The following is an 18,363-nucleotide window of genomic DNA, read 5'->3' on the forward strand; positions in this document are numbered from 1 at the left end:
CTCGTAGACTGAAGGGCTCTTTATAGTTGTATGTACGTCCTACGGCACAGCCGCGAAGGTGTAAGATCCGCCTCGGTTTTTTATATATTCTTATGCATCAGCGTCGACGTGCAAAAACATATGCAGACCGCTGGTAGGCAGTATCCACGTGTGTAACCATAGTAGCAGTGCGATCGTCAATGAAGAAGCAGCTTGGCAAGTTTAACCCACAAACGAAGAAGAAACAGCAACTTGTTGTGTATGTTTTAAGAAGACCAACAGTGATGGAAGTAAATGAACAGCGACCTTTGTTGCCGTTTCAGCTAAATCACTCCTCAACTTGTTCTCATCGTCCCAAACGGAAATACCTATGACACAGTTTTTTTTACCTGACGGGAGGGGTTCTAGTGGACCAAAATTTGGCAAGGTGCTCGTCAGGCCTACGCAGAGGCTACGGATAACCTACAGCGTAGCTATGGTGTAGACCTTATGCACGACTATAAATTGGACTTTAGCTAGTACGGCAAGTGCGCCTTTTGGGACAGGACCCTTGAAAAGGGTGTTTTTGTGCAGTTTGAGTTTAGGAACAAAGTACATTTGATGCCAGATTTATTTGTTAGTCGTTTAATTGTGAATTTGCCACACAATTTTAAAGATATCTGTCTTTCCCTGTTCAAGTATTTTAAAGGGCTTTAAAGGACTTTGATCAAACCTCCGCTATATTGTACGTAATTGTATGTTGCGTCTGTGCAGACCACAATGGCTATGACTGGGCCACTTTGTAAAATCTATAAATCCTGAGTTAACTGCACAAATCCCTTTTAAGTTTCCCGTTTAAAGGCAAAATGACTGCTCAAGATCGCAACCCAGGTCGTATTGTCCTTTGCACGGTATCAGTAGCGTCAGTATCCCAGTTATGCCCTCAGTACACAGAGACTTTTTGTACTGTTCTGGTTACATGACTCTGGGTGGAGTCTTTGCTTCTGAGTGTATATTAAACATTTCTGCGTGGATGCAGGCTGAGAAGTCACAGCTCTGACAGTGTTCAGCGCTTAAAGGTCAACACTCATTCTGTGCACTGCAGAACAGATGAGAATGACCCCTCTGACTTTGTTACTGTCTGATGTAGGCTAAATGTTTCACCGGCCTGTGTTGTGCAAATGTCAAGGTATATACGTGCCAAACCCAGGTGAAGTCATTTTAGTGGGGGGGGGGGGGGTGTTAATGCCATTTTATGCATTCAGGTGTATTAACACAGTTAAAGAGTTGTAATCCTCATGCTAACCAAATGCAAAGTTCAAAAAACCAGTTGAGCGTGTGTATTTTTTTGAACATGGGTACCCATTATGTATCAGTGACCCCATATTCCCTTTTATGGGCACTTTATCCAGAAAAGCACGCCCACACGTCAATCAGAGTGAAAGCGAGAATGCTCATTAGCATTGTTCCTTCAAGTAGAAGTCACAGGCATCACTTGTTTTATATCAAGACAATAGCATGGAAGAAGAAGAAGAAGAAGAGAGGTTTTTATATGTAATAAGAAGAAAGCCTTGTTCAGCTTTCCAAGTAAGCCAGCCTTATGGAAACAATGGATTTAGTTTGTTTATCCGAGGTAGCAGCTGAGTTTTGCATGTGTGTTTATTTACGCTGGATTTTGTAAAAAAAAAAAAGGGCAGTCCCAACGATGTGTGTTGCTTTCCATTGATAAATTAAAAGGATTTTAGCCTATGACCCAAGGTTAAGCATAGTCTCTTTAGTGAAGTCACGCCTCTCAGCAGCCATGTTTGCAAAGCCTCCAGGCAGTGATTTAAGTCATGCCAAACCAAAGTCCTACTTGAATACGGGAAAGATCTCTAAAATTAAGTGCTAGAATCACAATTAATCATCATATTTCCGACCAACAATTGAACTTGACAATTTAACGATTATGGGAAAATCATAATTGCCGATTATTTACCTTAATATTGTAATTGTGATTTATTATTGCTGATGAATAGATTTTACATAAAGTTTTGAAATGTTTTATAACTTTCTGTGAAGCAGCTGTATGGTAAATTCTAAACATCTAAAACCAAATAATATAATGTAAATAACAAATAAGTATGGGAGTTATGTTGTTAGTAAAAATTAAAAAATGAATGGCAAAAGGACAACTTATCAATCTTAAAATCACTGATTCACCACTGTTTTTGGTGCCCAAACATACTTGCGAAACAAAACGCACAGAAATGAACAGAAATGGACAGCTGTAATTGAGTTTTTTTGGCAATTATGTAATTGTTTCACCCTTAATATTGACATATTATTTAAATTATCTGGATTTTTTTAATGAAAATTGAGTAATCCTTTAAAGGAACACACCGATGTTTTGGGAATTTAGCTTATTTACCGTATCCCCCAGAGATAGATAAGTCCATATATTCCGTTTTCATCTTTGTGCATGTTGTAATTCTGTCTGACGCATCCACCGCTAGCCTAGCTTAGCACAAAGACTGAAAGTAAATGGCTCCAGCTAGCATACTGATGGTTGTGTCTCACATGACCTTGTTATTTGTACACACTATGACTATACAAATCACATCATATAAATAGGAAAATGTTGGCGTTATTTTGTCACTTATTGGGAGCAGTATGCTAGCTGGAGCCATTTACTTCCAGTCTTTGTCTGACGCACCCACCGCTAGCCTAACTAGCACAGAGTTACGGCACACACAGAGATGAAAAAGGTATGTATGGACTTATCTAACTCTGTGGGATATGGTGTATAAGCTAAATTCCCAAAAAGTTGGCGTGTTTCTTTAACCTATGGGTCAAATATAAACATTTATAACACAACATCTGGGTTAATTTAACCCAATGGCTAAGCTGAAAACATCCTAGAATATTTTAGTGTATACACTAAAATATTAATTATTTTGCAAAGTGGGTGGATTGTGCGCATGCAGTGTGGGAATTGGATGATGGCACCTGCACATTTTCATTTAACAATGAGTTTTAGCTCTACTGGAATCAGTAATCTGTGCCTTCTATTGTGATCACGCTGAAGAGTGATTGTTCTCAGTGCTGTAGTCCCTCGATCCATGCAAATCCCTTAGTCATCTGCTCCAGCTGTATTGTAAGCGTTCCCTAAATGAAAGAGACTCTTTTGCATGCTCTCACTACATGAGGACATGAGTAGTGTAGTTTATCTCATCAAGGATGTAGGAAGATTAAAATCAAAGTGTTAGCAGTGTTGCATATTAAATCATTTTCTCTGTGCATGTAATATAAATATCTTGCAATGGTTATATTTCATATAGCTCTGCCAAGGTGGAGACGCACAAGTTGTGTTGTTTTAAGTGTTTACCGTGTTTGAATTGTTTGAATACTATATCCTATAGTTTATTTGCATAGATAATTAAGCAAGTGATTTTTGTGTCTGTCTGGTTTATCCAGTAGCATGGTGTTCAGGGCTGGGCTACCTGTTTGTCCAAACCATGGAGGACAAGGGTCATGATTGGGATTCTAGTTTGGAATTGGTCATTATTTTGCAGTCCCATTTAATGCCTCTAGCAGTGCATAAATATACATCACCTTTGAATATACATTAGTTAAATCTTATGCAATTTCATGTCTTTAATTTGATACCCATAGACCTTCACAACTCACTTCTCCTTCTTGTTATTAAACCCTTTCCTTTTCCTTAAAATGTAATGCTAGATATGAGAAATGTTGTCCTAGATTTTAGGATATTTTATTCCAGTCTTGTACTGCAGCTAAATGCAAAACATTTTTAACTGTTTGTAACTATGGAAAAAGCTACAGAAAGTGCTGTTTGGGAAAAACATTGCATCTCTAATTCTGTCTCCACCTCGGCGTTAACTGAAATTTCTTCAGAGCAGACAGAGAGATGATACTCAGATTTGGTGTCCTATTTTTCGTGTGTCTGTGGGGATCGAGAGCTGGGAGTCTCTGTGACACTGTGGGATTTGTTGACTAACTTTCTTAATGAGCAGACAAAAAATACACCTCATATGGCACAAAAATAAAGCTTTTGCTTGTCTGATAAAAGCCAAACGGTTTGAAATTTTACAAACATACTGTAACTTTAATAAAAGAAATCTCTCCGCACAGTCATATTTGTGCCGTATTTGTGGAAATTGAGCTGCAAACTGGTCTGGCAGAAATCGTCAGGGGTTTTATGTCCCATCTGTGATTTAATCTAGTGTACACATGGCTGTTCATGTTTATATATCAACACCTGTCAGTGTTCAGCCACCTCACCCTGACAGATTTCAAAAGGTTACTTATAACAGAGAAAGTCATTTACATTATAACTTTGGTAAAGCACAACAGCAAAAACAGAAATCTTAACTAACATTAAAGTGCACCTATTTCATTGCTAAAAACAACGTTATTTTGTGTATTTGTGTTCGTGTGGTTTATGGTTCAACGACTCCGTAAAAGCGGAGTACCTCTATATTAGATTATTTCTGATAACAAGCAAAATAAATAACAAGTAAATGAAGTTCAAATCATAGCTAAAGAGTATCAACTACTATACTAAGCTAACGCTATTGTGTAAAATTGATATATACAATGTTAGATATAGATCCTTGAATTCTTGTCTGGTTGCCAAACCTCTCGTCGCACAGTGGTGATCCATGCTCGCCCTCTTCCCTCGTCTTTGCGAAGCCGAAAGATTATTATTTTCGACAAGGTATTTGTTCCAGAGGTCAGTTTAGCAACTAGCCAGACCGATAAACGTGAGGGTCTGCCTACATGATCGCGCATGATGCAGATTTCGTCCACAGAATAGTATGCGTGCGCTGTACGCGCTTCATCACATTTTTGTTACCTTGCATGCTTTTTACGTGTAGGTCGCACATGTTTGTAGAATATATTATGTAGAGCAGGAGATGCATTTTGTCGCAGGGCACCTGCATCGAATGTCTGCTTACACGTACAATCCAAATAAACTATGCTTTGCAAGGCTGTGCATTTGTCCATGTGCATACATGTGCATACAAGGTATTTGTTCCAAAGGTCAGTTTAGCAACTAGCCAGAACGTTAAACAAACATAGGCCAGAAGTTAACTTCGGCCCAGGTGAACCATAACGACGCACGTGTGTCCGATGAAACCGTCTATATAGCTGAAAGTATAGTTCGGTTTTATGTCTACACGAGGGTGCGCGTGATGCAAATTTTCGTCCACAGAATAGTATCCGTGCGCTGTACGCGCACCACCACATTTTTGTAACCTTGCATACTTTTTACCAGTATGTCGCACATGTTCGTACATGAGAATATATTATGTAGCCCAGGAGATGCATTGCATTTTGTCGCAATGCACATGTGTCGAACGTCTGCTTACACGTACAATCAAAATAAACTATGCTTTGCAAGGCTGTGCCTTTGTCCATGCGCATACGTGTGCATACAAGGTTTTTGTTCCAGAGGTCAGTTTAGCAACTAGCCAGACCGATAAACAAACATAAGCCTGAAGTTAACTTCGGTCCAGGCGAACCATAAAGACGTGTACGTTTCCAATGAAACTGTCTATATAGCTAGAAGTACAGTTCCAATTTTATGTATACACGAAAGTCCGCGTACAGTGCGCGTGATGCAAATTTCGTCCACAGAATAGTATGCGTGCGCTGTACGCACACCACCACATTTTTGTAACCTTGCATACTTTTTACACCTAGGTCGCACATGTTCGTCCAGGAGAATGTAGTATGTAGCCAAGGAGATGCATTGCATTTTGTCGCAATGCACATGCTTCAAATGTCTGCTTAAACAGACAATCCAAATAAACTATGCTTTGCAAGGCTGTGCGTTTGTCCATGCGGATATGTGTGCATACAAGGTATTTGTTCCAAAGGTCAGTATAGCAACTAGCCAGACCGATAAACAAACATAGGCCGTAAATTAACTTCGGTCCAGGTGAACCATAACGACGCACGTGTGTCTGATGAAGCCGTCTATATAGCTAGAAGTATAGTTCGGTTTTTATGTATACGCGAGTGTCCGCGTACAGCGTGCGTGATGCAAATTTCGTCCACAGAATAGTACGTGTGCGCTCTACGTGCACCACCTCATTTTTGTAACCTTGCAAACTTTTTACGCGTAGGTTGCACATGTTCATAGAATATATTATGTAGCCCAGGAGATGCATTGCATTTTGTCGCAATGCACATGTGTCGAACGTCTGCTTACACGTACAATCAAAATAAACTATGCTTTGCAGGGCTGTGCTTTGTCCATGCGCATACGTGTGCATACAAGGTTTTTGTGTCAAAGGTCAGTTTAGCAACTAGCCAGACCGATAAACAAACATAAGCCTGAAGTTAACTTCGGTCCAGGCGAACCATAAAGACGTGTACGTTTCCAATGAAACTGTCTATATAGCTAGAAGTACAGTTCCAATTTTATGTATACACGAAAGTCCGCGCACAGTGCGCGTGATGCAAATTTCGTCCACAGAATAGTATGCGTGCGCTGTACGCACACCACCACATTTTTGTAACCTTGCATACTTTTTACACCTAGGTCGCACATGTTCGTCCAGGAGAATGTAGTATGTAGCCAAGGAGATGCATTGCATTTTGTCACAATGCACATGCTTCAAATGTCTGCTTAAACGTACAATCCAAATAAACTATGCTTCGCAAGGCTGTGTGTTTGTCCATGCGGATATGTGTGCCTACAAGGTATTTGTTCCAAAGGTCAGTATAGCAACCAGCCAGAACGATAAACAAACATAGGCCGTAAATTAACTTCGGTCCAGGTGAACCATAACGATGCACGTGTGTCTGATGAAGCCATCTATATAGCTAGAAGTATAGTTCGGTTTTTATGTATACGCGAGTGTCCGCGTACAGCGCGCGTGATGCAAATTTCGTCCACAGAATAGTACGCGTGCGCTGTACGCGCACCACCACATTTTTGTAACCTTGCATACTTTTTACACGTAGGTCGCACATGTTTGTCCAGGAGAATGTAGTATGTAGCCAAGGAGATGCAAAAAATCTATACTCTGGGCTTAAGAGTAGTATAGTTTCTGAATTGCTCAAATTTAAGCCTTTTTTTTGCTAGCAAGGTTAAATCATCACTGAAAATTGAGAAATCTTATCCCAGGTTAACACTTTTTCCCATACATGCATATTTCAGAATGTCTTATAGTTTCTAACTGCCATCCTCTATGCTTTATAGTATATTGTGCTCAATTCTCCCTGGCTTTATCTGAGTTTACTCATTTTTGAGTTGCACGTCATTCCTTTCGAGGAGATGTCAATCATTGTCAGCTGAAGAGAAGGGAGGTGCTCCCAGAAGGCCAAAATAAACCGTCTCTCTTTCTCTGTCTGGTTCTTTCTCATCTATCAGCAGCCCCTGCTGGAACAAAAGCTGATCATTAAAGAGGCTGAAGTTTAGAGAGATTTCCACTGAGCGGTCATTACTGCTATAGCCAAAGTGATTTCCTACTATTCTTATATAGGGAAATGTCTCAGATGCTATTAGATTAGATAGAAGAAGAGGAAGTGTGGGAGAGAGAGAGAGACAGAGATTATGTCCGCTCCTTCTCATCTCTGGTTTTTATTCTCTCTCCACGCAAGATGCCTGTTATCAGCTCCCATGCTGTACTAATTACAGTGGGCTTTTTTGAGCTATTTATGCTTTCGCTATGCATCAGTAGGACACCTCATGCATCCATGCTCTGTTTAATGGGTATGTGTGTGTATTATGCAAAATTGTGTCCTGGTTGCATCAATTACAATGCTAATACAAAATTAAACCAAAACTTCAAAAGGGTGCTTGTTGTATTTTACATGTTCTTCTAATTACACTTTTTGAAATATGATGAACGTATTATTAAAACAGGAAAAGAAAATATTGTAGAGAAAGTTTTAGCACCAGCTCTGAACCATAGACGTAAAAAAGATGGACTCTCTTCCATTGGTGAAAAGTGAAGCTGTCAGTGTCCCGATACAGTGCTGACATCTTGGGTCTTGATTCTGCGCAGTAGTGATTTTCGGGACCAGTCCTGCACAGTAGTAAGCAGGAAGTAAAGCCGCGAAATCAAGGCCCCGCCCTCCCAGAATGCGCATGTCACAGCTGTCAATCATGACGTGACACCACCGTTTTTATAGCATTTAATAACTAACTAAAAACAAACTTATTTTAAAAACAAACACTTGAATATATATCAGCGTGATAAAAACTACAGTAAATGACAGAAACTAGCTTTGTAAAAAAGATAACTGAAGTGTAATTAAATTGTTTAGTTGGTCTCAAGTCCCATTGAATAACATGGGGAGGCGAGGTTTATGACCTATACTGGGACCAGTCACTGGGGGGCGATCGAGACGTTTTGGCTTCACTTTTTAGGGCTTGTGCGGCACGCTTGCTCTGAACCAGGAAAAGTGGTTCTTAAAGGGACACTCCACTTTTTTTTTAAATAGGCATTTTTCAGCTCCCTTTTTACTGTTTTGGAATCCATTCAGCTGATCTCCAGGTCTGGCGGTACAACTTTTAGCATAGTTTAGCATAATTCATTGAATCTGATTAGACCATTAGCATCGCGCCAAAAAATAACCAAGGAGTTTTAATATTTTTCTTATTTAAGAATTGACTTTTCTGTAGTTCCATCATGTACTAAGTAAAAGTGTAAAATTAAAAGTTGCGATTTTCTAGGCAGATATGGCGAGGAACTACTTTCATTCTGGCATAATAATCAAGGACTTTGCTGCCGTAACATGGCTGCAAGAGGCGCAATCATATTACGCAGCGTCTGAAAATAGACCCCTTGGTAACTTTCAATAGCAGGGGACTATTTTCCGGCAGTGCGTAATAAAGAAGAAAATTCTCTGGAAGGCATTAAACTTTTGTGAAATCTTAAAAAATGCTAGCGTTGGCTGGCAACTTTTTTTTTAAATGCTGGTGGGGAAAGAGTTCATTCATTTTAAAAATCTGGTCATCTTATCTTAAAAGACTCACCAGTTAAACCAACTTCAAACCAGAAACAGCATTAGCTCTGAACTAGCGCTCGCTTCTTTTTGGTGGAAAGGGGGTACTAGAAGACCCTGGCAACCGCGTAGCAATGTGCAACATCATAGTGAGTTTTGCACAGGAATGCACCACTCGCATTTTCTTCAGAAACTGTGCAATCTTTTTGTGCAATTTTTTTATGGTGACTGATATTTGCAAGTTTGGAAAATTACTGCACTCAGCCTGTATAAATCTCATAGCATATAGTTAGATTATTTTGCATAATATTCAAATATCTTTCAAGTCATGCAGGTCAAGGACTTCAAGATTGTTTAATATAATGGCCTACAGTTTGTAAAACTTTTATATCATTCATGCAAAACTGACTACTGTGGACTACTGTATCAACAATTATTCTCAGATAAAGTGAGGGTCATGCACTTTCGTAAGTTTCAGATTTTGCTAATGCATTGCTGTCTTTGCCATACTGAAGCTAATATTTTTCACCAAATAAACCATTTTTTAAGACATAAACTACTTTTTTACTCTATTTTATTTAATGTTTTATACACATAGTTTAATGCCAAAGACTAGACTGGAAGGTATGTTGATGGAGAGATCACTCACTCTCTTATTCTCTCCGGCTCTTTCTCTTGGTTTCCATAGTCAATTATAAGACTTTCCATCTTCTGCTTTGTTCGTCTCCCTCTCTCTTACACACACACACTCTCTCTCTCTCATTCCTCTGTTGGACTTGATGGATTTGCGTGCTGTAAATAGCAGCACCTGTTCGGCAGAGATTAACAGGAAGCAAAGGGTTATTCTGGGCATAAGGAGCGGTCCCGTGTATGCATTTTGCCTCCGAGTTGAAACTGTACTGTATGGGAGTTAGAAGATCAGATTGGCTGAAAGAAAGAGAGTAGTAATCGGAGAGTACACATACGGAGAGGTATTTTTGTACCTTTAAAAAAGCATCATAATGAGACTGTGGCCAATTACTCGCACCATATGTTTGAGAATAGCCACTCATATAACCCTAAAACTAAAAATTACTCATTCACTCTTGAAATTCTGAACCTGGTTACAATTGGTACAGTCTAATATTTTAAAAAGAAAATGTCCTGTAATGCCAGCTCATCCGGGGAACTGTTTGGCACGCTGTCGTGTAAGTGTGGGTTTGTGTTCGAACAGGCACGTGTGGTGAGATATTTATAACCATATAGCTGTTCTTTGCTGGCTATAGTAACCTAAACGCAGCTCATGGCTGACAGCGAGAACTCACGTAGGTCTTAACACCTACCCAGGGTTCACTTTTCTTACAACCTTGTTGAGTGTTTTAATATGTGGTTAGTAAAATGTTTATATTGGTGAGGTATTGCTGAACAGATCCAAAAGCAGCAGTCCTGAATATTATGCTGCTTGGATGGGAGTACGCACATCTATAACTGCTTGTGTTCTTTCTCACTAACTCGCTTGATCTCTTTCTTGGTCCACACACACACACACACGCACACACACACACACACACACACACACACACACACACACACACACACACAGACACACACAAAGTAATGAGTTGAATAAACAACCATGCTCTTTAAAACCTGTATATTACATATGACATTGTAAACTTTATTAATGTTCCTAAAAAAAAACTTTATTTATTTTATTCTTTAGCTTTTTGAACTAATTAAACACATGGCTAACACGTTGCTTTTATATCTGAGCGCTTGAAAATATGTTTAATAGGGCATTTTGGGTTTCAGTTTTTGACATGAGAAATTGCCAGCGGCTGTTTTAGGACAGTATGATTTGTATTCCTCTGGAAAAAAATTAAATGACATCATTAGTCTCTGACATACACACAGCATTGGGTCAAAAAGGGACTGTTGGGTTAAATGAACCCAGAAAGTTTTTATATTCGACTAAACAATAGGCTAAAATAGCCTAGCATTTTGGGTTGAAACAACCCAGTATACATTAAATTACTAATTAAACCCAACTGGTTTGGTTTGTTCCTTTTTGACCCAACGCTGGGTTGAGAATAACTCAGCATTTTTTTAATGTAGAAACATTGCAGAAACAGAAGTATCAGTATGTAAATCTTGACGAATCTGGTCTCATGCTGTATGCTAACGTCCTTACAGAAACAACCAATCCTGAAGATTAGTTTCGTTCACATTTTAGCTGAAAGTAAATCAAACCCGGTTTGTATTTCATCTGCTCATCTGAGTTTAAAATCAAGGATGCCAGCCTAATGAAGCATATCCTTTCTGAATGTTTGTCTTTTATTAACTGCAGTGAAACAAACTTTGATTTTTTTTTGCTTATTTGGGCTAAAAATTGAGGATTTCAACATAATGAAGCATATGCTTTTCACGTAAGAGGATATTAGATATTGGCAGTGGAGCAGTTCTTGTATGGAAAAGGGTTTCTGACCCCTAAAAAATGAAAACTGACATAATTTCCTTGTTTTAGTGTCTTTCCAAGCACATATGACTTTCTGATTATGACATAAAATGTGACCCCGGACCACAAACCAGTCGTGAGTCACATGGGTATATTTGAAGAGTTTCGTTGCAAAACGAGATAACCACCGTTTTTTTTAATTGTTCAGAAAACGCGTTTTTTGGTTGTGCATTCCAATTAATTTCAATGCAACTGCAGTTGGTTTGTTTTGTTTTAAAACCTTCATAACATAAAATAGAGCTAAGTAGCACCATAAAACTAATAACATGATAACATAATAATAAACATGTTTTGACAAAAATATAAAAAAATGGATTTATCTCGTTTTGCAACGAAACTCTTCATTTGTAAAAAAAAGCAAAATATTACATTGCATGGGTTAAAATTATTGATTTTTCTTTTATGCCAAAAAATAATAATTCTTTCATTATGTGAAGATTGTGTATCATCAAAATATTCTGTAAATTTCCCACCATAAATATATAAAAACTTGCAGCGAAATCGTAAACAAAGTTGGCCAGAAACTCGGCTACAAACTTGCAGTTATTCCTACCTGATCTTTAGGGATTTTCCATTTCAGTTTGGTTTCCATTCAAGCTTACAATTTCCCAATTTAGTCCACAAGGTCATTACAGTGATAAACCAGTAGAGAGCGCTAAAACAAATTTTTTTATTTGTAAATGTGTCGTCCAGGGTCACAAATAAGATTTTCAAACAGAAATCAGGGGCTCTTGCGCATCAAAAAAAAAAAAAACCCACCGTAGATCTTTTGTGCAACCTAAAAACGACCCATATTCAGTCCCTCCAGAAAAACGCGATTGTGCGATTGCGCGATATATTGCATAATCAGCCAAAGTCCGCATATTTATGCGTGGCTGCATTTTTTCCAAATACGATGCACTTTCGCCGCATTAATTACATATTTACGCGCACAAAATATGCGGGCTCGCATGATTTCATAATCTCCGCATTTTCGTAGCAAAAAGTCACATATATATTAGCAAAAAGTTGAAAAATGTTGCATATACTTCTCAAAAGCCCAGCCGTGTCCTCTATTGCCATGGGAACGTTATGAAGTGACGTGATTATGTGACGTAAACATCATTGCAGTTTTTGCAAGTTCCGCAATTTTCGCAAATTCCCGCAATTCCATCGCATAAATTGCATAAATATCCCGCATATTCCATCGCATTTTTTAAGAAAACGTGCCGCAAAATCGAGGATTTTTGCCCGCAACAATCACAAAAAAACTCTGCGTTTTTCTGGAAGGACTGCATATTGACATTTTTAAAAATAAGCGCCCTCTAGTGCCATCTTCATACATGATCTCTTACCCAATTTTTCCAATATTTAATTCACAAAATCTGCTTTTAAAATTTGCGCATTTGGCAGACACTTCAGAAAAGTGACTTATAGTGCATTTAACGTTTACTTTTTATATATATGCTGTACATGTTCACTGAGATTGAACCTGTGATGTTTGCGGTGCTAACTCTAGGCTCTACCAACTGCATTTTCCTATTGCCGTTCTGATGAAACCCCACAGAGCATTAAAGCGAAAGTTTCTGTGGCATCGCAGTACCGTCACCATTATCAACGCATACCAAAAAGCCACTAGGTCTGAACTATCATAACTTCACATTTCATTCACCTTCACAGTTTCTGCTCAACCAGCTGTATCCTTCACCAGTGGCGGCCGGTGACTTCTTTTTTTGAGGGGACATGATGCGAAGCTCATCAAATTATGTATTTTATCCCGTCATGTGTGTGGCTTGTCATGTCGAAAAATGATAAAAGAGACGCTCACGTTTGCCAGATACTTGCTTAGTCTCATGTGTAATCAGAGTTTACTGTTAAGGGAGTGTCTTGCGAGTATTTTGTGACCACTAGTGTCTCTTTTATCATAAACCCTTTTGACACGTGTGCAGCAGCCACGTATTTTGACATGATGCATGATGCACAAAGGTTCACACATGATGCATTGAACACACGCGCCCTTCTGAAGAGAAGTCACCGGCCGCCACTGTTCGGGAATCAGCAAAAAACATATATTTTCACCTCTCGTGTTATTGCTTTCTTAGGATAAAAAGATTAATTGTTTTCCTCACTTTTGGAAGTGTATAAATGCGTCTCTTATATGCTTGAATCGCTTCCATTAATAAAAGGAAAGTCTCATGAATTTTAACATTTTGGGTGAACTGTTCCTTTGAGATTAGCTAATACCATGAAATTTATGTGAAATGTATTTAACTTTTTTTAAACTAATGTTCTCAAGTTTGACGACCAACACTATTTTAATGCTCACAGGCACATCCAGTACACACACACACACACAGACACTCAATTTCTCTTCATCTCCCTCTCCCTCCCTCTGTAGTTCATGATGGATAGATTGTCTATTGTGGTGGAGTTCTGATTACTAAAGGGAGTTATTGTTGTGTCTCTTTGCGGCCCTCAGCCTGTGAAAGCTCCCCATTGTTCAGAGGGTCTCTCTCTCCCCCTCTGCCCACTTTACTGTGATAATGCAGGCCACGGCAAGCAATATCTATCTGGCCCTTTTATATTACAGAAACATACCAGCTGCTGGATTGTCATATTTAATTTTCGAGCTGGTTTGCGTGCAATCAGTCTGAGAAGGCAGTATAAAGAGAGTAATATTACAGAGCTGTCATTGTGAGTTTGCTTTGATCGTCAATCTTTTTTAATTCATATTATGTTCGCGAGTGTCTGTTTTCTATATGAAGATGGCAACGTTACAGTCATATTTATTAAAGCATATAATGTTCCATCACATTTGTCTTTCCTTTGCAGCAGCGTAAATAGTGGTGCAAATTTCCATGATGTCTTGGTTTATGCCATCCCGTCCCGAGGATCAGCCCATTTCAGTAAATCATTCTCCTGCATTTTCCACTCTGTGCAAGTGTGAACCCTGTGTGATTAATGTGACTTGAATTCACATTAAGCTATGCAGATGCAGTAAATCAATAGGGAAAAAGCTAAGACACGAAGCGACTTACAATGCATTCAAGCTTTACTTTTTATCAGCATTGTGTTCAATAAACCCCTGATCTTTGGGTTGCTAACACAATGCTCTATACCAGTTGACAGAGCTGGGTAGTAATCGATTACATGTAATCTGGATTACGTAATCAGATTCCAGAAATCAAGTACTTGTAATTGGATTAAACTACATTTTAAAATACTCATAAGCAGACTACTGTTACTTTTTTATAGATTACATAATTACTTATTATTCACACTATGGCAGTATGATGTTCACAATTTTGTAAAAAATTTTTTTTACATTTTTCATAATAAATTTACCTACCGCTTATGTTAGACAAGATGCAAAATGAAGCAGCACTCAGCGTTTGAACACTGGATGCAAAGACGTTGATTTGGGTAGGGACGCTAGGGACATGTCCCCACCAATATCCAGGAAACACTGAATTGTCCGTAGCAATAATTTTGACCAAACAATGAATCTATTATAACCACTCATGTCCGTTTGTTTTTTATGTATTACTTATTTTATTTAAAATAAAACCGATCTGGAGGAGATATTTTGGTTCAGTTTTTAACTTGCCATGTCAGATTTTTTACTGGCATCACAAAAAAGTTACAATTAACCAAAAATAATAAATAAAATAGAATTATTGTATAGACGGTTTCAGCAGTAACTAGCAACTAGTCAGACCATTAAAGAACGAAACGAAAAAATGAAAACGGAAGTAAAGTTTGGATCCAGACGTGTATCACGTGCGTCCGATGAAACGGTCTATATTTGTTGTTTTTGGCCTGTAACTGGGTGTATAGACATCATTTCATTTTTAAAGAAACTCGCTGTTTAAAGAAACACTTCAGTTTATTTGTGAGGTGAAATTAGCAGTGTTGTTGCAGTGAATTTTGTGAAATTCAATATTGTTTTTTTGCTATTTATCTGTTTTATTTACTTAAAATTAAGTACGTTAACAACGTGGTGTTGTGTGTGACACGTCATTTTACTGTCTGTCAGATTTTGGCTTTACATTGAGGGACACTGAGGTTTTTTATTACAAACAACTAATTTAAATAATAGAAACATTTACTGGTCGATTGAAAAGATTTATTGGCGGATAATAAATAATTAAATAAATAAATCAAATGTAAATATCCGGCAATATATCGGCATCAGCAATATACTGGCCTAGCACTAATCGCAATATTGCCAAAATTCCATTGAACACGAAATTTCCAGGGTTCATGTAAACATGGTCATTGTTTTATTTTTAAAAACTATAAGAGTGATGCAAAACAAATCAAGTCAAATATGAGTACTGGACAACCACCGGCCATCTGAGACGTGGCTTTTGTGGTTAGCATCCACGGTCCTCAAAAATTTTTTAAATGCTAATTTAAAATTTATTTCCCCAACATTTTAGTATTTAAAATCGACATAGATACACAGAACCAGTTTATTAAAAGCGAACAGATTGATGACTTAATCTTATTGCCTTGATTACTTAAAGTGCAGATGGTGGAATAGGAAAAGGATTAAGGCATTAAATCCATGTTTATAAATAGCTGTTTATGTACTGATTAAGTTTATTAAAGTGGGCACAGCGTAAGATATTTCAGTGCCAAAATGTAAAAAAGTATCTGCCGATTTCATCAATGTAAATGTTTTCAGATCACTGTCTTTTGACCAAACATGTTTAAAGAAATCCTGGAATTTACCTCATTGTCCTTATCTTCTCATAGCATAAACTGAATGAGGTCTGACACTAAGCAGAAGTTGAGTAAACAATGCGAATTTTCCTCTCTCACTTAAGAGTCATTCTGTCTGGATTTCCGTTTAGGAAGTGGCTGGAAAATGGCTAAATGACTATTTTCCAGCCACCCGGAGGGGTTCACAGATACTGCTGCAAGATAGATTTGTGTACATGTGTGTTTGTGTTGCTGTAGATGTGTGTCGTTTTGATAAACAGTGTCTTTTAAGGTCAAGGAGAAAGGTGATATTATGAAGTCTCTGAACTGCTACATGTTCAGCTGGGTCACTATCCAAGACCATCTGCTATAAATGCCTTAAGAGGAACGGATGGCGTGTTATTCTTATTACTGGTGTGTCAAGTCTACAGCTTCTGAGCTCAGAGTAAATGAACTGAGAAGGCACTACTGTAACAAAGCAAAGTCACAACTAAGAAGTAATCTAGATATTTAGGGGTAAATAAGGTCACTCGGTCTTTGAGTTGATGCATCAGGATTGTTTGGTGGTCATGAGACATAGGGGTTCTATGCAAATTTGCATTAAATACTGTGCACATACTTAACTGTTACCAAGAAAGTACATACTTAGTGTGTGTACTAAGACAAAGTGTGGCACTATACTCTACAGTAAGACCAGCTAAAGCCAATCTAAGCTAAAGCCAATCTTGGCTGGTTTTAGCTGGTTTCCCAGTCTGGTTTTAGCTGGTTAAGCTGGTGTTAGTAGGCTGGTTTTAGAGGGGTTTTGGACACACCTCTCTAACAAACCTGACTCTCTAACCACTAAGCTAAGACTGCCCCCATGTTTACTAATAACACAAGTACTGTAGTGGTACTCGGGCATAATATTAGTGCTTGTCCATTTAAACCCATCATTTCGCCCTTTCGTGTTTTAACAACTTGCCCATAGATCATCTACTCGAAGTAATCCGGACAGAAGTGAGACAAAGTAGGCAAACGAGACGGATTAAAACACCAGGTGTGAACTAGCCTGATTAAAACCAGACTATTCGTCGGCGCCAATAGCCCTGTGGTTAGTGCGCAGACATATAGCGCCAGTGCGCTCACGGCGACCTGAGTTCGATTCCCGGCTCTGTGGTCCTTTGCCGGTCCTGCTCCCCTATCTCCACCCAACACTTTCCTGTCAACTCTCTACTACACTATCCAAAAATAAAGGCATAAAAGGCCCTAAATACATATTAAAAAAAAAAAAAAAAAAAACAGACTATTCTCAGTAGTAACTGAGTTATGGTCTGGCAAAACTTCATAGACAAATAATTTCCAAAGGGGCATCACCAACGGACGTCTTTCAAATGCCTCTGTGTCCAATTGGATAGACCTAAAACCAATCACAGCGATGAAGGAGATGACGTATGCAGAGCTATATCTGCCGGATCCAATCGGGTTTTAACAAAAAGGAAAAGTTTAAATCGCTTAAAACGCACGCGATAGCTGATTCGAACGAGTGATGTTCCACGGTGGCATCCATTTTTGTAATGTACAAAATCTGCTTCACCATCGTTACGCTGTCGTCATCTTATAAAGCCCGCCCCAACGTTTCTCATTGGTGCCACGATTTCTCTGCATTAGAAATGGGCTTGAATGGCCTCTTTGCCAGACTACTTGCAGAGCAAATCTAAATTTGTCGGAAGTTGTCTGGGTTTTCCCAGGCTAGGTGTGAACAGGAATGTGTCTCTCTCGTCCACTTGTGATCTGATTGACCAAGATGCATCTTAATACCAGGTGTAAACAGCTTCTAAGGCTGGATTTACACTGCAAACCTTGATGCCCAATTTTGTAACCGATTTTTTTTTTTTTTTTTGAGGATCCGCTTACATCATCTTTTAAAAGTGAGTCGTATCCGATGTCTTCATTTACAATAAACACTTGGCAAAACAATTCAAGGTAGGCATATTGAACCGGAACAGCTTAAATCGCAGACAAAATGGTTATACAAGATTATAGTGGAGACATTGTTCTCCATTGCAGTGCTAAGAAGAGTCATGTGATTGCGGGTGGTGTCTACCTGAGTTGACGTCATTTGCCAATGCCGCATTTTCAATTACTCACGACACGTCTTGACATGGGAATATCCAATCTGTCCGCTTACATTGCAAATGCATGTATCCGAATCATATGCTATTTATTTCCACGTATGAATGAGGCTTAAAAATCGATCGTAAGGGGAAAAAAATTGAGTC

At 38.6% G+C, this 18,363-nt stretch overlaps 1 protein-coding gene across 2 annotated transcripts in view; it reads left to right on the forward strand.

Moving 5' to 3' along the window:
* zdhhc8b (zDHHC palmitoyltransferase 8b) overlaps positions 1-18,363 on the forward strand; it is an 89,328-nt gene that overhangs the window by 41,601 nt on the left and 29,364 nt on the right. The window lies entirely within an intron of this gene.

The sequence above is a fragment of the Misgurnus anguillicaudatus genome, chromosome 22, assembly GCF_027580225.2.
Source record: "Misgurnus anguillicaudatus chromosome 22, ASM2758022v2, whole genome shotgun sequence".
Taxonomy (NCBI): domain Eukaryota; kingdom Metazoa; phylum Chordata; class Actinopteri; order Cypriniformes; family Cobitidae; genus Misgurnus; species Misgurnus anguillicaudatus.